At 39.5% G+C, this 22,951-nt stretch overlaps 1 protein-coding gene across 1 annotated transcript in view; it reads right to left on the bottom strand.

The window, feature by feature from the left end:
• Positions 1-22,951, bottom strand: part of PRRT2 (proline rich transmembrane protein 2) — a 278,146-nt gene that overhangs the window by 59,683 nt on the left and 195,512 nt on the right. The gene's annotated exons all lie outside the window — the stretch shown is intronic.

Raw genomic sequence — 22,951 nt, forward strand, 5'->3', positions numbered from 1 at the left:
AACCTTGACGAGTGGATGGGGAACAGAAAGTTTACCCCGGGGATCACTTCAATGGCTCTGCTGGATAGACGAACAGGGAACTAAACTAAGGGGGCGGCAAAAGCCAACACATACTGGCTAGGCTTATAAATGCCTTTGGGCAGATAGCCAAGAACCTACCTATGAATCTATGAAGTAACTCTGTGGATAGGAAACTTCCATTGAGCTATTATTTGCATTTTTATCAAATGAACACTTATAATGTCAAAAATTACTGTCCCAGATTTTCTCTTTTCTATAAAAAAAATGATAAATTGATGGTAAATAATGAGAAAAAACTTTTGGATGGCAATGCTTTCATATAATTCTTTTGAAAAGAAATGTATAAATGCATTCATACCATCGGTAACCAAAAACAAGCATCCTTATTACCATCTGTCTGAATCATCTTTGCTGATATTCAAGTAAAGTAGACCTTGGCTTCATATTATACTAAATAATTATCTAATGAATGCTGTTTTCATTGTAACCCCTCTTAATAAACCTATTTGCCATTTATTTTTGTCTCTACTGTATTCTGATTTTCATTACTTCTAGTACATCTAATATGTAAAAACTGAGAATTAGGAACATTTATTATGATGTCACCAGTTTACCATCTTTTTGTATATAAATATATGTCCCCAGTGAAGGGCTTTCTATATAAGTTAGCGTTAAATGTACCATCCAAAAACTTAGTAACTTCTTCTTTGTTTGGCTTTTCCCGGTTAGGGGTCACCACAGCGGATCACCTGTCTGCTCATGATTGGCAGTAGAGTTTTACAGTGTTGAGTTGCCAGCCCGACGCCCAACCTTCCACAGAAGGCACACACATGCACACACTCACACTCACACCTAGGGCCAATTTAGAGTGTCCAATCCACCTACAGTATGTCTTTGGGATGTGGGAGGAAACTGGAGCACCTGGAGGAAACCCACGTGACCACAGGGAGGACATGCAGACTCTGCACAGAAGGCACCCCAGCTGAGAATTGAACTGGAGAACCTCTTGCTGTGAGGCAGCAAAGCTAACCGCTGCACCACTGTGGCCACCACCATCCAAAAGCTTGTTACTTCTAAAAAAAGCTGATGTAAACAAATTGTAAGTAAGTGAAAGAAATTCCAAAGTAATTAACATTAAAATATTCAGCAAACCCTTTCAGGCCTTCCTTACATGTATTTGTCATTCCAAGAAGCTCCATTTGTCAGTTATACATAGTAAGACTTTTAGATACTATATTGCAAAAGATATGGCACCTTAGTGCCATATAGTTTATTAGGCTCCCAGAGTGGGAATGGACAATAACGACGTCATGTGTAAATGGAGTGCAATTCAAGCAACAGCATCCAAACTTTTTTAGAATTGTTGGTAGAATTTTATGAGAAAGAAATTGTTAAACTGAATGAATTTACTATCACAGTGTTTGAAAAACGTGAAGTGTTTAAAGAACATCAATTGTTTAATAAATTAGAACATGAATATTTATAGAATGACTTTTTAAACAAAGAGTTACAGGCCAGGAAACTGAAAAAATTTTTAAAGGGGATTTAAGTGATTATAAAGCAGGGATAGCCTTCACTTGGCTTAACCAGAAACAGAATGTACATTTTTGAAGGTGAGTGGCTGATAATAGTAATCAGACTACAGGTGGTTCCTTTAAATGAAAATGTTGTGGCTTTAAATGTACATCTATTTTGAAAACAGGGGACTCATCTATTACTGATTTATCATCAGCCATTGATACTGAAGTTGAATTATTTCATTTTTTCCCTGGTTCTAAGCACACTAACATAGTTTTTTATCTGTTTTGGTGCTAGACTTTCTAATTTTAGCTATGACTTTTTTCTTTTGTTGTACAACCTGTTTAATTTTGGATTACACCAGGGTGGCTTACTTCTGGTAGTCACTGACATAATTGTACAGAGCTTCTGTGAATAATTCTGTGCTATCTGGGTTTGGCGGCGGGCTTGAAATTATATCAGGTTATCACTTATAAAAGGTGGTTTGCCTTGGAGTAGTTTCTGTTACAGGGTTTGCTTGGGTTACAAAACTGATTCTTATTTCAAAGGAGACTGCTTTACGGTCTGACCTTGCCAGAGAGGGCATGACACTGGTGGGGGTGCAGTGTTCTCCCATATTTCTGAGTACCAGGTTCAATATGTCTGTATCTCTAGTAGGCATATGAACTAACTGGTCCACAGTGTTTGTGATTACAAAGTTTAGGAATCTCTGAGCCTTCAAATCTGGGGTCATGCAGGATTTGCAGTTTATTGAGGGATAATTAAAGTCCCCCATGAGTAACGATATTTGGTTGAATGGTGAGTGTCTCCAATAGGTCTAAGTATGAGCGATGGGTTTCATGGGACTTAGATAGTGAACTACAGCTCGCTAAGGGGTCTATATTAAAAGACCTAAGAAGTGTTTCAGCGAACATCTCTTGGTCGACCCATAATGAGTGAACGCACTAAAGTGCGAATGCTCAAAACAGTGATTCCTTTCCTGGGAAAGAAATCGCTTGGCCACCACTGTGTGTTTGCCCCTTTCCTCACTGTAATGCAATCTTGGAGTTGGTATATTTAGTTAGGGGTGCGTGGGGAGTGTGGGGGGCAAAGCCCCCCACATTGTTATGTTTTAAAGTGTGTGTTTATGCTAACAGTTTCTTTCCCATGGAAAGAAACTGTTGTTTTGAGTATTCGCACTTTAGTGCATTCGCTCATTACGTGTTGACCAAGAGGTGTTCGCTGAAACACCTCGTTGGTCTGTTAGTATAGACCCTTTGCTAAAATACGCTATGGGACTTTGTCTATCGTAATCTGGAAATGGAGGAACCCCAGTGAGTCATCCTGTTTAACCAACCTTGAGATATACCTAGTGCTAATGTAGATCGAGACACCTCCACCTTTAGTTCCTGTCTCTGCAGTTGATAATCTAAATGCATGGAAGGTACTAAATCCTTGCACTGCCTGAGTATTCTTTGTGGCTTTAAACCATGTCTCAGTCACTGCACAGATGTCTGCATTCTCAAAAGTGTGGAGAGCTTGGAGGGAAAGGAGCTTGGAGGGGAAAAGGGAATATTCCCATTCCACACTGTAGTGTGACTGCCGAAGTCAATGTTCGAAGTTTCACTACTTCGAACCCCACTTCACCGAGTCCACTTGCTCGAAGTAGTGAAACTTCAAACATTGACTTCGGCAGTCACACTGTAGCGAGGAATGGAAACATTCCCTTTTCCCCATTGTAGTGCGATCCTGGAGTTGGTATATTTAAGTAGGAGGGTGTGGGGGGCACAGCCCCCCACATGGGGGGGTGCAGGGGGGGCTTGTCCCCCTGCAAAAACATGTTTTAGTGTTTTTTGGGGGGGTTTTTGGGTCACCCGGGGAACTGGACTTCAGCGAAAGTGGACTTTTGCTGAAGTGTAGGGTCTGCTGCTCTATTTCAAGAATATATATATATATATATATATATATATATATATATATATATATATATATATATATATATATATATATATATATATATATATATATATATATATATATATATATATATATATATATATATATTGGTTCCCTGTGCTGTGCTTGAAGTGCACACTTATCAAGAGCATGTAATTTGAATCCAAGTGATCAAATAATAATGTGTACATTGAAGGGAGAGTACATGAACTCTGTTGTTTCTGGTTAGGCTGCAGAATACCAAGGTAAGGCATTGTTTACATTTTCCCTGATATTGTGTGATCTCGGAGTTAAGATATATACGTTTGCTGTGGTTCAGTCTTTTTTAACTCTTGTCTTTTGATTTATTTTACTTTTCAAAAGACAGAGTTTGAAGAACGTTATTTTTGATGTGTACACACTTTGTTGACTCCCGTTTAGTTGACCACAAAATGCTGTGAGAACACTACTTACACCCTCATACACTCTGTGGTAGAACCTGTTGCATTGATTAATGGGACTGATGTTTTGTGAGTCAGGTATGTGAAATGCGGGCAGACACACACAAACACACACACAAGCACATACATCTGTGTGCCTGTGTGTCTGTGTCTGTGTGTGTCCATGTGTGTGGGGTTCTGGCTGACGTATCTTTCAACTCCTCCAAGACAAATGAGCAAAGCCTGTAATACTATGGGATGAGACTAGTAGCAGGGACACCATTTAAATATTACTCTGAGTCACTTAAAAAGTAAATAGAACAACGTTTTGAACAATAACAAGTATGAAACGCAAATCTCTGACATTATTGACTGACTGTTATGGTCTTTGATTTACAAGGGACAAGGCAAATATGAGAGTCAGAATCAAGAATGTTCTGTAAAAATAGGGACAACTTACTGATTGGGAGTGTGAATATGTGTGTCTATGTGTATGCGTGTTTGAATGCATGGATGTGTGAAGAAGAATGAATGAGAAGGTTGCCTGTGCCAGAGCAATGCTTGGGCCACCAGTGGTGATTACCACAGCAAACTGATTAGAATTATCAGTAATACCACATGATTCAGAGACATACAAATTAGCAGACAGTCATATCTTTCCTCATTGTGGCTAATCATGTCCCTAAATCACATCTCCCATTGTCATGTAAACTGCTCCTTTTGGCCACAGAATTTTATGGGAATGAAAGAAAAATCCTCTGACCCCAAGCTATAGTGTATACACTGTATGCAGTGACACACTGTTCACACTGCACACTGTGATACAGTGCCAGCAGCAGAGGCAGTGATTCTGTCCTCACATTGCATAAAGTAGTACTGCAGTGTCCTTAGTGAACATATTTAGTGCCTACAGTGTATGCAGTGATGGTGCATACACTGCATACACTGTAGGCAGTGTATGCAGTGACAGTACTCGCACTGCTTGCTGTGATAAGGTACCTGCAGAAAAGGCAATGATGCAGTCACACCCTGCATGTAGCAGTAGTGTAATGCCCACACTGAAAAGGGATATAGTTGTTGCAGTGTATGCAATAATATATATTCGTACAGTGTGTCCTGAGAGCCAGAGAAAAGAAGGATTTAAGCAGTGAAAGGGGAGCTTGGAACAAGTAGACAGAGGATTTAAGCAGTGAAAGGGCAGCTTGGAACAAGTAGACAGAGGATTTAAGCAGTGAAAGGGGAGCTTGGAACAAGTAGACAGAGGATTTCAGCAGTGAAAGGGCAGCTTGGAACAAGTAGACAGAGGATTTAAGCAGTGAAAGGGGAGCTTGGAACAAGCAGACAGAGGATTTAAGCAGTGAAAGGGGAGCTTGGAACAAGCAGACAGAGGATTTAAGCAGTGAAAGGGCAGCTTGGAACAAGCAGACAGAGGATTTAAGCAGTGAAAGGGGAGCTTGGAACAAGCAGACAGAGGATTTAAGCAGTGAAAGGGGAGCTTGGAACAAGCAGACAGAGGATTTAAGCAGTGAAAGGGCAGCTTGGAACAAGCAGACAGAGGATTTAAGCAGTGAAAGGGCAGCTTGGAACAAGCAGACAGAGGATTTCAGCAGGTGTGCAGCCACAACAGCAAAGCACTGGAAAGGAAGAAGTTGTAAGCTGCCCCACCTTTTGTTCCTCACCTTGCCTCTGTGGGCATCTATATGCTAAATGCCCCACTGATTGTATTTAAAACATTTAACCCTTGGTCCTGGACGTGTACCTGGAATAGTGGCTTCCTCTGTTGTTGGTGGATTCTGTTGGGACGGTTTAGGCTGCCCACCATGGGTTCCCTTGGACCCATGGGCAGCACTGGGTGTCCCTTTCCTGTGCAATGATGGCCTGCTTGCTAGGTATATGTCTCCCTTCTTCCCCAGCTCATCTCTTGTCCTGCATTTCCTATCTACTAACCCGATTGTCATGTCCTCAGGCAAAGTCCTAAGCTTTCTTCAACCAGCTTCAGTCATGATAAGTATATTTATCTGATTTATTTTGTTTATTTTTATTAAAACTGAGGTGACTGACCTTCGGATTAATTACTTGTCAAAATCTTGGCTAGTTTACAATGTTGTTTTGTTGGTCTGGTGTTGGCTTACATCTCAGAACTGCTGTTGCACAATACATATTCTGGTCATTTGCACATTATCCAAGTGATTTAGATTGCTGACTGTAAATTTTATTCCTGACTTACAACTGCTATTACATAAAATATATATTTGAGGCAAATAATGTAGGCCTACTATTTTTGTCTTTACTGAAACAATTACTTATTAAGACTGCAGTGATTTTCAGTTTGCTGACATATCACTTTTACAGTTGTTTGTAATTCATATTCTAGTGTCTTGTTAAATGGATCATAGGTTCATAGTTGTGTACTAGGCTAATGGCCCTGGGGCCCTTACAAGCCTAGCCATAGGATTACCCTAGCATAGTGCCACCCAACCTTATTTCCCAGTGCCTCTGTCGAGTAGAGCCACTGGAGTTATCCCCGGGGTGAATTTTCTGTTTCCCATCCACTCATCAAGATTTCTCTTGAAGAGGGCCAGTGAGGTGCTCTGCTTGACATGTATGAGAAGTTTGTTCCATAGCATGGGCAGTCTCTGGGTTATGAACCTGTCCCTCCAGCATGTTCTGTTATTTGTGGTAATGAGGCTGAGGTCTCTGGAGTGTGTGGTGCGGAGGGATTGGGATTTCTTTAGATGTAGCATTTCTAACAGAGCTGGGTCAGACATTGCTTTGTAAGTTAAGCAGAGATCGCCTCTAAGTAGGCGATATAAGACAGAGAATAGTTGAAGTTTTTTGAGTCTGTCCTTATAGGACAAGTGTTTAAGGCCTGGGATCCTCTTTGTGGGGTACTTTTGTGGCCTCTCCAGTTGTTGCAGGTGTCTAGTGAGATACATACCAAATGGGGCATTGTACTCGATTTGTCTAATAAGGGAAGAGTAGAGGAAGACAATGACCTCTTTCTTTCTGGATACAAATCCCTTAGTAATGAGATGTGCCACATAGAAGGACTTTCTGACCACAGTGGCAATGTGGTGGTCGAATTGGCAACCTTCAAACACTGGACCCCACCCAGTTTGGGTTCGTGAAGGGCCGATCTTGTCTCCTGAACCTGATTGACTTCTTCGAATCAGTCTCCAGAGCCATGGACAAGGGTAAGGTGGTCCACACAGCCTATCTAAACCTTGGCAAGGCCTTTGACACCATCCCCCACTCTGGAATCATAGATAAACTTACTAAGCTGGGCATTAATCCCTATGTCACCCAATGGGTTGCTAACTGGCTTACTGATAGAACCCACACTGTAAAAGTAGCCAGCTCCAGACAAGTGACAAGTGGAGTACCTCAGGGTTCAGTCCTGGGGCCGCTCTTGTTTGGCATCTGCTTCTCTGAAGTACAGGCTAACACTAAGGGACTCTGGCTAACAAAGTTCGCAGATGACTGCAAACTGGGAAAAAAACATGTATCCGTGAATTACCATATAGGTGGTAGTACACTAAACACCAAAAGTGTGATAAGAGACTTAGGGACACAGGTGGACAGTTGTCTCACCTTCGATAACCACATCGCCACAACAGTCAGGAAATCCTTCTATGTGGCACACCTCATCACTAAGAGCTTTTCATCCAGAAAAAAGGAGGTTATTGTCCCACTGTACTCATCCCTCATTAGACCCATTACAGAATACAATGTCCCTTTTGGTATGTACCTCTCAAGACATCTGCAACAACTGGAAGGCCACAGAAATACCTCACTAAAAGAATCACAGGCCTAAAGCAGATGCCCTATGCTGACCACCTTAAAAAACTCCAGCTATACTCTGTCGCATATCATCTACTCAGAGGCAATCTCTGCTTAACATACAAAGCTATGTCAAACCCAGAGCTGCTGGACATGCTACACTTAAAGAAATCCCAGTTCCTCAGAGCCACATGCTCCAGGGATCTAAACCTTGTCATCACAATAAACAAAACATGCTGGAGGGATAGGTTCCTGACCCAGAGACTCCCCAGACTCTGGGATAGATTGCCCATACATGTCAAGCAGAGTGCCTCTTTGGCCCTCTTCAAAAAGGAACCTTGACAATTGGATGGGAGAAAGGAAATTCACCCCGGGATCACGTCAGTCGCCCTGTTAGACAGGGATTCAGGGAAGTAAATAGTGTGGGAAGAAATAGCCAGGGAATTGTTATGGCTAGACTTGTATAGGCCCTAGGGCTGATAGCCTAGTACCAACCTATGAACCTATGAATGAGAGGTTGCTGTCAACCTGTGTTCCCAGATCTCTTATAATGCCTTCTGTGTTCAGTGGACTACCATCAATGTGGTAATTCATGGGAACCGGGTTTTTCCCAAAAGGGATGATGACACATTTTTTGGCATTGAGCTTAAGGCCATGGTTCTGACACCAGTCATTGGTCTCAGTGAGGCCATTCTGTAGGATGTCAACATCACTTGGGGAGTTAATAATAGCTCCCAACTTGCAATCGTCTGTAAACTTTGTCAGCCAGAGTCCCTTAGTGGTGGCATGGACTTCACAAAAGTAGATACCAAACAGGAGAGGACCCAGGACCAAACCCTTTGGGACTCCACTCATGACTAGTTGGCAGTCTGACTTGGAGTCAGCTACTTTCACACTGCGGGTTCTATCTGTGAGCCAGTTTGCAACCCACCTAGTGATATAGGGGTTGGTACCAAGCTTAGTGAGTTTCTCTATGATTCCTGAGTGGGGAATGGTATTAAAGGACTTGGCAAGATCAAGGTAGGCTGTATGAACCACCTTGCCTTCATCCACAGCTTTGGTGACTGACTCAAAGAAGTTGCCCAGGTGGAGTAGGCATGATCTACCCTTCACAAAACCAAACTGTGTGGAATCCAGAGTTTGGAGACTCCCTATATCCTTGTTTATTAGGTCCATGATGATGTGTTCCATAGCTTTGCATATCAGGCTCATCAGGCTAATGAGACGATAGTTCCCAGGGTCTGTAGTCACTCCTCCTTTCTGAAGAGGGATGACTGTAGCAGTGGGCCATTTGTTAGGGACAAAGCCTGAGGTGAGGCTGTGATTGAACAGGGCACACAGGTGATGTGCCAGTTCACTCTGTAGTTCATGTAAAACACAACCAGGGATATTGTCAGGTCCCATAGAAGCTGTATTTTTGGCCTTGGACAGTGCTGTTTTAACCTGTGCAGCAGTAATACTGGGTGGCGGGCAATCTACTGGTATTGTGATTTGTGGTGGGGGGTAAAGCTGGCACTGAATCTGTAGGCCAGTATACTGGCAATATCTGTTGGCTCTGTATAGAAGATACCATTGTGCAGTAGTTCATAGCAAATCACCGTATCGTGACTTAGAATTGTAGGTTTTGTACATACATTTCCTGATTTATATTTACTGTTCAACATTTGCTAATATATTATAAGGTATATGGTTTAAACCTTCTGACTTATCTGTTTAGTAATTTTATCACTGAGCATTTGTAGAATAGGGAAAGCCCTCAAAACACACACACACACACACACACACACACACACACACACACACACACACACACACACGGATAGATATATATTGCATACTGTTATTATGACATCATCACATGCATGAAAAACTCTTAGTCAAATAAGAAATAACTGAATTTCATATGAAAGAAATCTTAAATAGGTAAAATGTCAAAAAGAATACATTAAAAAATTGAAATGATAGAAGTACAAAAATAAATTAACAAACAAGGAACATATGAGTAAGTAATAAACTCTTCTATCAGTCTCAGTGAGACGTGCCCCCTACAATCTCACTAAGTAAACAGACTAATTCTTAAGTTGGTATTTACTTTGAAATAGGCAAATAATTGCATATACACATTAATTTAACAATGCATACATTTTACTTTGTTCTTTAATACAAAGGTCTATGTTAAGCATTCTCTTAGACTTTGTTACTGAATGTCAGTTTTATTCAACCAACCAAAGTGAATATTTTTGTGATGACTCTCCCCATAACATAAATGTATGTAACACTGCACAGGTATTCGGGTAACTCATTACTGATTTGTTTTTAGATTATTGTTATATACTCTTTCTTTAGTAATAATGATGCATATTAATGGAATCTGTTTTAGAGTTGCAGTGCTTATTTATGCCGTTAGATACAGCTTTATAATTTATCTTGCATAGCTCTGAGAAATAAGCGTTCAAAGGTACATAGTCTGTGAATCTCATTAAAAATGCATTAATGGAACATAGACTTCTAGCTATTTAGTGCACTAATTTAAGTAATGCATCGAGGATAACGCTGTCAGCTCTATGAAACTGTGAACCTTATCTTGTTTTTATTCGGTTCATTTATTAGCATTCACTGCATGAAAATGAAAGACGGTTTGCTGTGGCTGTCAGAAGTTTCCTTGTTATGGAGTCTTTAACATTTTGAAATTATTTTTATTTCATTTCTAACTGTACAGTGTGAGGCTCAAAGAAGAAAAAAGATATCCATTTTGTGTGTGTGTGTGTGTGTGTGTGTGTGTGTGTGTGTGTGTGTGTGTGTGTGTGTGTGTGTGTGTGTGTGTGTGTGTGTGTGTGTGTGTGTGCAACCTGTGACTTTATTACAGTTATAACTGACTTGCTAATACATACGTTGTCACTGTCCCTGGGGAAGTTAAATTGCATTATTTATTTATTTATTTATTTATTGTTTATCTTCATTTCAGATTTACTTGTCAATCGAATAGCATTTCTTTAGCATGCCAGGGATAATATCTGAACCAGAAAGGCCTAGCGAGGTACTTAAAAAAGCTATAGCTATGTAAACAGAAATAAAAATGAAAACAGGAAAGTGAGAGAGCCACGACTGAAAGAGCATGGAAAGAACAATACAGGCTGATGAAGAGCAGCACAGAGAGATGGAAGATGTGTTCACTGGGGTGGTGGTCTGACTCAGGACATCTTGGGGTGATAGAGGCAATGGAGTCTGCAGTAACATCCAAGATCTTCAGGAAAGAATATAGGAGCTAGAAAAAGTAGGGGTTTAGTAAGTTAGACTAGAAAGGGAAGAGTGTAACAGGGCAGGAGGTGCTGCAAGGTATGACAAGGTAATAGGATGGTATAGAAAAAAGGGAGAAGACAGAGGGTAAGAGGACATGAGAAGAGGCTGTTGGAAGAGCGCAGGCAGGTGGTAAGGCACAGAATAAATTAAAGGAGAAATAATAAGAACAACAACTAATGGGCTCAGACATTAGAAGAGTAGCTTATTATGAGCTGGGGGAGATTATAGAAAAATATATAGGGACTGGAGACTAACTGGGAAGTAAACAAGCTATGGGAATGGGTCAGGAATGCGATACTCAATAGAATGGAAAAGGGTTTGAATAAGAGGTAAAAAGATGCAAGGACAATGCCAGTACACAAGATAAGGCAAGCAGTCAGGGCAAAAAGCAAGATATAGAAGAGGAAGAAGGAAGTGGTTGAAGACACAGAAAGGACACAACACAAGGAGGTAAGAAAGGAGGTGGGGGCAGCAAAGGCACAAACTGAGATGAAGAACAAAGACTCCTTCATATATATGATATAAAGAAGGAAAGGAGGGATGGACCGGGCTCGGCTGAGTACAGACTGGAGAGAGAGAATGGAAAACAAGGAAAAGGCAGAGGTATTTAATGAATAATATTTAATGAATTCACAAGAAGGAAAGCAAGGGGAGGGTGCCATGCTGGGATTGAAGCATGGCAGAGTGTAGACAGCAGTGGACAAATACCAGGACAGACGGAGAAAGGTTATTTGGAAACTGTTTTTCCCAAGGGAGGATGAGGAACAGGAAATGAATATGTTGTTTACTAGGATCCTCAGGAATCTGGCTAATGTGTTGGCAGATCCCACACAGAACATCTTCAAAGTACCTGAAGTCTTAGAGACAGCAAGTGTGATACCTCATACAAAATGGGGGACAGGAAAAATAGGCAGACCAACAGGCCTGATAGCCTACAGCAATGGCAAGAAAAGTAATGAATACAGTCCACAGGGAAAGGCTGGCTACTTTCCTAGATGATAGCAATCTCTAGAACATCCACCAACCTTGGTTCACACTGCAAAGAAGCTGTCAGTCAAAACAGATACAGTTTCATGACAATGGAGTACCAGTAGAAATAGTCCACCTGGACTTCATTCAGGCTTTAAACTCCGTCCTGAACTGGAAACTGCTAGAGGTTGGGGACAGGAAATGGATTGTTGCATTACTAAATAGTGGGACACAGAGGGTTGTGTTAAAAAGGATGATTCTAGGAATAAAGGAAGTGGCCAGTGGAGTACTGTAGGGGTCAGTTCTGGGTCAAGTACTCTTCAGTGTGTTTGCTTCAAATGTGCCTTACGGAATAAGGAACAGGATTAATCTCTTTGCTAATGACACAAAGTTGGATGCAGCAACAGAGGCTGGGTAGAGGAAAGGATTTGGATGGGTAAGAAATTGGACTGGAAGGTTGCAGTTGAGGTTGAGTACAAACAAATGCAGAGTACCGCATCTGAGCCACAACAATCTGGTTGTGCATTATTAGTTGGGGGAGATAAACTGATGGTAACAGAACAGAAAAAGGATTTAGGAGCACTGATCACACTTGAAATGGACCACCAGTAACAGAAAAACTGGACGATGACAACAGTCAACAAAGAGATAATGCTCTGCCCTCTACTTGGCCCATCACAGGTCATGCCATGTGTACTGCATGTAATTCTGAAGGCCATACAAGAAGAAGAAGAAGCAGGAATCAGGCTGCTCAAAGTCGTCCAAAGAAAAGCCACTAGAAGAGTATGTATGACATGGAGAGGGAACTATATGTCCAGGGACACCAGAAGTTGGATTTATTGTTACTAGAGATCAGAAGGGACAAGGAGGACATGATATGGGTATGCATGATAATGTCACGAACATGAGAAGGGGGCCATACTGTACAAGAAGGACAGAGTGGGAAGGATGAGCAAAAGCAGCAGATAGTAAGGATGAAATGCTGATCTGCATAATTACACAGCAGATAGTAGGGAAAAATGCTGATCTGCATAATTACACAACAGATAGTAGGGAAAAATGCTGATCTGCATAAATACGCAACAGATAGTAGGGATGAAATTCTGATCTGCATAAACACACAGCAGGTAGTAGGGATGAAATGCTGATCTGTATAAATACGCAGCAGATAATAGGGAAGAAATGCTGATCTGCATAAATACACAGCAGATAGTAGGGACAAAATGCTGATCTGCATAAATACGCAGCAGATAGCCGGAACAAAATGCTGATCTCCGTAAATACCTCTTCATGGATAAGGTTGTCGGCTCAGGGAATAGACTAATTGAATGGGTGGCAGAAGAGGAATCCGCAGAGGCATTCCAGAGGACATGTGACAACTGTAGAAAGAATGATGGTCAAGGGAGTGATGGAGGGGAGGTAAAATGTTAAATGCACTTAAAAGGATAGACCACATAGATGTATTGCATCCTTCTCATTTCAAGCAAACCATATAGTGGCTATAGTAAATGAAGAGATACAGTGAACACAGTGCATGTTGGGATATAGTGTTTCCAGTGAATGCAGTGATACAATGCATGTTGGGATATAGCACTCACAGTGAATGTAGTGATAGCATGCATGATGGGATATAGTGATTACAGTGAATGCTGTGATACAGTGCATGTTGGGATATAGTGCTTACAGTGAATGCATGAAACAGTGCATTTTGGGATATAGTACTTACGGTGAGTACAATGATATGGTGCTCACAGTCATAAGAGTAGCTAGGGTGGAGTGAAGGGGGCAGTCACCCTGGAAGCAAGGTGTTAGGGAGCATGACTGGCAGATCTGGGTATTTTTCCCAATTTAATGGGGGCAAGGAGCAGAGATGGAGGGCATTAGCTCCTGTTGTTCTCAAGAGTTGGATTGCAGAATTTACTTTTTTGTTGCCCTCACACAGAACGTGACATTAGTAGGGACCTGACACTCCTTCTTAGGAGAGAATTAATGAATCCAGATTCAAAACTGGACTTTTTTTTTTTTTTTTGCTCTCACTTACAGAGTGAGGACCTGGCACCAATTCAGAGAAGGGATCTTTGTTTTTTTTTGTTCCTCAGTCTAGCATTGAAGGTCACCAGACCAGTGAAGCTGCAAAGCCAGCTTAACCAACAGTTTAGCTATTTGTTCATATTATATTAGAAATTATCATTTCTGACTGCACAAGACTTCCTTACATAACCTCTTTCTATGATCCATCACTTTTGTGAACATTTCCTCATGAAGTCCAACAGTGATCCACCTTTTTACCTTAAATTTGTCTTTTTTTTTTAGTCAAGGGTGAAATTCTTATACTTTTATATCTCCTTTTTTTTCATCTTTCAGATTTCTGAAGCAAACAAGATGCCATATTTGTCCTACTCTGAACCTGCTTCTATTTCTTCTACATCCTCAGTTGCAATACTCTCACATCAGGCAAGAATAGAGCTATATAGGGGGATAACGACTTCTTGTTTTCTACAAGTTGTACCTCTTCCTTTATATCCAAGTAATCTGAAAGCACGTCAAGACATCTAATGTGATTACTTTCAGGTCCCTTTCCTCTTTTCTTGATGTTACATCTTCCCCTCTTGCTGAATAATCCCTTCCATTTTTTGGGTTTCCCTAACAAATTACTTTGAATTTCTTTTTTTATATACACTAAATTTAAGATACTGTATTTTAGACAGTTTCTCCATTCCTGTCAGCTTTTTTCTCTTCTGATAACAAATTTGTCACCGAGCTTTCATCTAAGTAGCTGCCATTTTCTATGACTTTCTGAGGCCTGTGCTGATTGTTTTATTCCACGGTGTTGTTTTTTATTCCCTATTAGGCTGGTATCCGTCTTCTAGTATAGTTTCAATAAGATGTGAGTCACTGAATTCTTAACTTGCCCTGAGTTTCTGTGCTCTTGTAGTTAGATGTGTTACTTTAGGGGGTGTGGAGTTCTACAGTGTTGGGGGAATAAGGCATCTTGTTCCACATGTAAAAAGGTTTAAGAAAAAACAGTTTGCCTAACTGTGCTCTGCAGATCAAGTGTCACTGAAAGCTGACTTGAATTTATCAGTGACATCCATTGGCCCAACTACAAGTTTGTGCAGTTTGTTCAGTAACTTGCCGAACAATACAAGGACAACACACAGTGTCTGCACTAATCCAGTGCTCACACTGTATGACATGACATAATGCTAGAAGCTCATACAACAATGCAGCTATCACAATCTGTCCAGCAAATGTGCACACTAAAGTGGTGTCCTCAGTGCAGCATGCATGCTGTGACACAATGTAAACTGTCATCTCCAAACTGCTGTCATGCCTTTTCTTCCATCATGATATATTGACAAATGATTGTGGTTCTGCCTTATTAGAAGTTCAAATCTTGATACTGTCAGTCTAGAAACTATATAAAATTAAGCGCGATTCATGTGTATTAAGCATGAAGCATGAAACTTGCATGTTAAAAGTGTTTTAACCCACCTGGACACCACAATATGGGGGGGGGCTGCAGTCTGAAACCCCCAATACGTATTCATACTATGTCTGAGACTGCTGTATGCCAAAGAAAAGAGTCTTCTGAGATACTTTAGTTTTGGACTTAGTATATATTTCCTTCTAATAGCTGTTAAATATTTGCAGTTCCAGAGTGAGTACTCACCATCATCAAACTTACAGTGGGAACCCCATGGTGGTCACCAACTAGAAAACAGATAACCATATTAAAGAATAACACAAGACAGGGAGCATTTTAACAAAGGATATCAGCATTCCATTGTAAACCAAGTGCCTCACATACCTAAATTGAGATTATACCCTACAAAAGTGTGTGTCCTGGAGAGTGCTAGTCTGATTATAAACTAAACCCATCATGTGAAACTAAAACAGTACAAGCATTATGAGCTGGGAACTGAAAAGGAGGGAGTTCGGGCTGTTTTGCCAATGTCAGAATATCTTTCCCATGATGCCACTGCTTACTTCCCACTTCAAGTTGCCTCTGATCTACATCCACACAGTTTCACAGCATCTCTGCAATATTAAGGGCCCTCAGAAATAAGCACATCTCTCAGGAAATGACTGTCAAGGATTCATCTTCTTATCCATCATGTGGACAAACGTCCCTCCAGGTGGTTTTGTACAACAATTCATTCCTTTAATAAATCTTATCATGGACATAACTAGTAATGCCCCCCACCCCATTCCTAGGAGCTTTGTACTGTGTTCAAGTGGTCCATCTGACACCTGTGACAGAAAACATTTCAAAATAAGAATACAAACCACATTTAATTCTGTTTGACAATTTCTCTACTAGCACAATCTACTGCAGTGCTGGGAAGCAGCTCTGGGACACTGCATTAATCAATCACAATGAAATGTTTATATTCTGTTTTGTTATTCTAGCAGCACCAAGTTCATCTTGTTTTTCAAATTAGTGCAGTCAGTACTATCATCTTGCAACGACTGAGCTCATATGCCATTATCGATTCTGTGATGTCAAAACATTTGTTCTATTTATTTTGGCAATTGCATCGATGGGCTGTAATAACAACAGCCCCTTTTCAGACATTACTCAGAGAAAATAAAGAATATGAGTTAGTTTTGTTATAAAAGTCAGGTCCATATTTATTTTTATGTGACTGATGGACTGCAGTCTTACTGTTACAGTAGTGATGTCAAATAGTATCATATTAATGATGCAGTCTGTTATGTTAATGATGTCATCTGTTGTCATGTTACTTGGAGATTCAAGACTGCATAAGAAAACATAAAGCAGATCTGCTGAGGACTGGGAGAAGCAGGCTATTATTTAAATATGGAATGATGAGTACTTATACCTACATCAGTAGAGTAGAGGGATAAAACCCTGACTAGGGCACAGGTGACACAAGTTTGAATAGTGGCCTAGGACCTTGACAGCATAAGTATCGAGGATGGTCATGCTCATCCTAGGGATATTTGAGCCACATTTGAGTGGTTTGATTTCCCCTGGTGGTCACCAGAACAGCAATCACACTGTGCTGCCTGTGGGGGGTTGGAGCAGTCATGCTGATGTTAGCCGCAAATGGAAGTGAGAGGTGATTCAACACTGACGCCCTATCCGTGGGTTGTTACTGGGCATGTGCAGGGGCTAGGACGGTAAAGTAAAAATTATTAAACCACCCTGCCCAAATGATGGCTGCTCGCAGCTGTCACCATCAGTGATGAGGTAAAAAATGTGTTAATTGGTGGGAGGAAGCTGATGATCATCAGGCAGAGGAAGCAAAAAAATATGATGAAAGAGTAGTCTATGAGGTAACACAAACATACTTCTGCCCCTGGGGTTAACACAAACATACCCCTGCCCCTCCTCCAGGTTGTATACTTAGTGATAAAATGCTTGAAGATAGTAACTTCTTTATTAGGAAATGCTTTTCCCAGTCCACAATCTACACTCTGGAGTGTCTTATTCTGTTTATAAAATGAGTGTACTGTACATTTTTCACTTCTTCTTTTCAAAATGGTGCAGACTGGGTCATTATGTTTTCTAAAACACGGGATGACATGTAGACATGCATATATTTACATATTTATTTGTTTTACTATTTATCCTTTGTTGACTGGGTTAGTCCCATTATGCTAATATCTTCTTTTTATGGGAGATTCAAGGTGGTATTTATAATACTAAGGGAAATTTGGTCAGAGTATTGGGGAATTTCTCCTACTCTTTTTGACAGGTGCTGTGGGATCTTTTACATCCATTTGAACAACCACCAACTCAAGCAAATGAGGCCTCAGTTTAACATTTCAGTCGAAGGACGACACACTCAGGAGTGCAGCACCCCCTTATGTAGCATTGCAGTGTCAGCAATCTGTATTCATACATGCATATAAACAACCGCCCACACACACACACACACACACACACACACACACACACACACACACACACACACACACACACACACACACACATCTATCTACCTATTTAGATATATACATACATATATATAATTTACATCAAGGGCTATTTCATTTATTAAAAATTGATAATGGAATCACCAGTTTATTGTCAACAAACACCCCCTGTTCAAATGCCAGGTTTTGTGATTTAAAGAAATGAGACCTAAATTTATCCATGGAAAATAAGATTAAAATATTAAATTCTATTAAACGAACATCTAATATGCAGTTCTGGAGAATTTACAAGTGGAAATTTCTGCATAGGGCTTTTTATACACCCAACAAGTTGATAAAATTCAATTCTTCTAATACTGCCATGTGTTGGAGATGTTTACAAACATGCAAAGTAGATTGGATACATATTTTTTATGATTGTTCTAAAGTTAAAAAATGTTGAGAAGACATTGGTAACTTCTTACAAGCAATATTTTCAGATTCATTTGTAATAACTAGATCTTTATTTTTGTTAAATGTCAATGAGAATCTAGAATTAAACAACAATCTTTATTTACTATGGAACATTCTTGCGAATGCTAGAAAATGTATTTCTAGAGAATGGAAATCTAACTCTGAACCATCCTTCAAAGAATTTTTGTCACTAATGAAAGAAACTGCAGTCATGGAAACTAAAGTTAAAGAACTAAGGATTATACCTGAATGTTGGAACAATAATCCATGGGAAAAAGTATTATTTCTTATTCAGACTTTAAGCTTGAATACAGGCTCTCCTTGATTGTTAAAGAAAAGAGGAAATGCTTTTTTTCCCTTTTATTTATGTGATATTATGACTGGATTGGATTTTTATATAATCAAACTTCAGGCCAATGTAAATATTGTATATAGTCTTATTTCAGTTGTTAGATACGGTATTAATAACATATATGTTAAAAATATTGATATATATATTTATTGTTTGAAAAATCAATAAAAAATTTTGAGTAAAAAAAAAAAATGAGACCACAATAAATAATTTCAAAACTTTTCTCACCTTTAATGCGACCTATAACCTATATAATTCAATTGAAAAACAAACAAATCTGTTACGGGAGAAAATATGAACAATAAAAAATATACAATAAGCAGGTTGCATAAGTATGCACACCCTTAAACTAATACTTTGTCGAAGCACCTTTTGATTTAATTACAGCATTCAGACTTCTTGGGTAGTAGTCTATCAGCATGGCACATCTTGACTTGGCAATATTTTCCCCACTCTTCCTTGCAGAAGCACTACAAATCTGTCAGATTGTGAGGGCATCTCTTGTGCACAGCCCTCTTCAGGTCACCCCACAGATTTTCTATTGGATTAAGGTCTCGGCTCTGGCTAGGTCATTCCAAAACTTTAATTTTCTTCTGGTGAAGCCATTCTTTTGTTGATTTGGATGTATGCTTGGGGTCATTGTCGTATTGAAATGTGAAATTCCTCTTCATCCTCAACTTTCTAGCAGACATCTGAAGGATTTGGGCCAAAAGTGACTGGTATTTGGAACTGTTCATAATTCCCTCCACCTTGACTAAAGCCCCAGTTCCAGCTAAAGAAAAGCAACCCCAAAGCATGATACTGCCACCACCATGCTTCACCGTGGGGATGGTGTTCTTTTGGTGAATCGAAGTGTTGTTTTTGCACCAAATGTACCTTTTGTAATTGTGGCCTAAAAGTTCAACCTTGGTCTCATCAGACCATAACACATTTTCCCACAAACTTTTGGGAGACTTGATGTATTGTTTTGCAAACTTTAGTTGGGCCTGGATGTTTTTCTGTGTAAGAAAAAGCTTCTGTCTTGCAACCCTACCCCATAGGCCAGACATATGGAGAATATGGGAGATTGTTGTCACACATAGTACACAACCACTACTTGCCAGAAATTCCTGCAGCTCCTTCAGTGTTGCTGTGGGTCTCTTGACAGCCTCCCTGACCAGTTTTCATCTTGTCTTTTCATCAGTTTTGGAAGGACGTCCAGTTCTTTGCAACGTCACTGTTGTCCCATATTTTCTTCACTTTTTGATGACTGTCTTCACTGTGTTCCATGGTATATCCAATGCTGTGGAAATTTTTTTGTATCTGTCTCCTGACATACCTTTCAACAATGAGATTTGATGCTTTGTAAGCTCTCTGCGAACCATGGCTTTTGTTGTACCAGGCAACTGAGTAAATGTCAGGAAAATCCAGTTGAACTTTATTTGGGGTTAATCAGAGTCTCTTCAATTGATGACAGGTGTGTACCCAAGAAGACGGAATGTTGTAATTAAATCAAAAGTAGTTTCAACAAAGTATTAGGTTAAGGGTGTGCACACTTATGCAACCAGTCTATTGCATGTTTTTATGTTTTATATTTTTTTGTGTTTCAATTGAATTGTAAAGGTTATAGGTCACATTAAAGGTGGGAAAAGTTTTGAAATGATTTATTGTGGTCTAATTTTTTATATCACAAAAAACTGGCATTTTAACAGGGGTGTGTGCACTTTTTATGTCCACTGTATATTTTATGTGAGTGCATATAGGGATGCTGGGCACTCTGTTGAGCAGCAGTTTGTTTAATAATGTGCTCAGAATGGGAAAGATATCAAAGTAGCTTGACATGTGATGTCCGGGCTAGACTTCACTCTCTTTAGAACATGGGGTATCCTGGCATGTTCACTTTGCATTAGCAGGCAAGCTTCCAAACCATCTTAATGACTAAACAGTTTACAGTATGACATCATCCAACAGAATAAGGAAGAAGATGAGCTAATAACTATGTACCAGCAACAGACATTATGAATAACTAGGGAAGACGGTCATATGAGACTAGAGCTCCACAACCGAAATGTAGTCCAGTAAAAAAAAAATGCTACACAAATTGCTTTAAATGACCATCTAAGCTATACGCAAAGGAATTTAGCAGGATTATGAAGATGCTAAAGATATAGCTGTCAAAAAAAGAAAATAGAGTAGAAATCTAGAGTAAAAGTGGAATGACTCTTGCTGATGTGATATCTTTGTCTTCAGACCCAGTCCTATTACACTCATGGTAATGGGTTCAAAGCTACAGCAACTCTGTAAGCACTCTGTTGGAACCATCAAGAAAAGAAACAAATCTCAATACAAGGCCAGGTGTACTGAAAAAAATGATTCATTCAGAAAGAAAAAAAGAAGGGAAACTAGGTGGATAATCATTGTACTGTTGCATCACAGGGACATATGAAGATTTAAAATACAGTAAAGTCCATTTAGAAATGTCAGAAAGTGCATTTCCAGCTAGGGATTTAGAACAATTTGATTCTCAAGTGTGGGAAATTCTCCAGTTCTGACGTAGGCTTCAGCATTCATCATTTGCCCCCAGATCGAAATGAAACTATAGCCAGAATGGGGTAGCTAGTCCTCAGATTATCACAGTAGAAAGCAAGGCTACATATATATATATATATATAGGTTCATAGTTCATAAGTACGTACTAGGCTATCTGCCCGAAGGCATTTATAAGCCCAGCCGGAATGTGTTGGCTTTCGCCACCCCCTTAGATTAGTTCCCTGCAGAACCATTCAAGTGATCCCTGGAAACTTTCTGTTTCCCATCCACTTGTCAAGGTTTCTCTTGAAGAGGGTTAGCAAGGAGCTCTGCCTAATGTAGATTGGAATCTTGTTCCAGAGCATGGGAAATCTCTGGGACAGGAATCTATCCCTCCAGCACGAACTATTTATTGTTGTGGTGAGGTTTAGATCCCTGGAGCATGTGGCTCGAGGGGATATGGTTTTCTTTAAGTGGAGCATGTCCATCAATTCTGGGTTGTACATGGCCTTGTATGTCAGGCAGAGATCATATAAAGATTTGAATTCTAATGCCCTGTTAGGAAAGCTGGTCCCATGCTGTATAGAGAATCACACCTGAATCTGTAACCTGGCAACATGAGAAAAGAAGGACATTTTTGAAAGAAACCAGAATTTATCCTGCTATCCAGTTAAACTGGGGACAGTGTAGGAAAATGATAATTTTTCAGTAAACATGTCAGATAAGCTATGTTTAAGATTCCTGGCATAAACAGAAATAGTGACTAGTGACAAAAAATAAAGAAAAGGGATGTAACAGAACTGGACTTTATGTATACAGAATTTATTTGTTTGACTGTGCAGTTATTTCTCTCCAATATAATGACTTTAGTATTGTGCCTTTTAAGATTTTTTTTATATTGTGATTCAAACAATGATAAAATTAGATTGAAATGATTACAGTAATGGTGCTTACTGTCTCAAAAAAGTCGTAATATCTTCTGGACAGCATAAATAGTTTTCTACTTTTTTAGAAGATACACTGATACACTGTTCAGGAATCTCTTTCCAAATGTTTCTAATGAAAATAATTATTACAATATTTGCGACTAACTAACTCCCTCAGCTATCAATGTGCATTTTTAATTTACATGTACTCCTACATTAAAACATGTTGATGCATTACTTTTTCACCGTCTGTAACAGTAGACATGCTCTGCTTTGTATAATATGACAGAATTTTTAAGACCAAAAGTTAATTAGAAAATCTGCTAGTGTGCTACTTCTAAAGAAGATTAACAGATATTCAGCACAGTACTGCCAAGGAGACAGAAGAAATTTACTTTCTTTCACGTTGACTGTAAAACCTTGAAATCAATGTTTGCAAGGCAGATTAAATAAAAACACTTGCTTCTAGGTAGGAGTTCAGAAAGCTAGAAAAGAAATACAGAAATAAAACCAATTATTTTAACACAACCTACATGCTGAGCTATAGAATACATAATATTTACTAAGAACATTCTTTCCCACACTCATCAAGTGATTACTTTCTCATAATAAATGACACAATATGTTATAGCTGCTACATTACTTTGATGACTCAGGTATTTATGTCTATTGACCAGTGATGATTAAATTGTATTAAGCTCTCTACCAATAGGGTGAATGATAAAGGAATTCATAGCCAGCAAATAAAAACACAATGAACAAAAGGCCAGTTTGGAATGGGTTTCAAATGCCTTACGTTAAAATCTTAACGTGATGCATTATTTCATTACTTAATTTATATACTTAACCATATGAAGATATTT

This window comes from Protopterus annectens, chromosome 10.part0, assembly GCF_019279795.1.
Source record: "Protopterus annectens isolate FY-2018-M chromosome 10.part0, PAN1.0, whole genome shotgun sequence".
In the NCBI taxonomy this organism is placed as follows: domain Eukaryota; kingdom Metazoa; phylum Chordata; order Ceratodontiformes; family Protopteridae; genus Protopterus; species Protopterus annectens.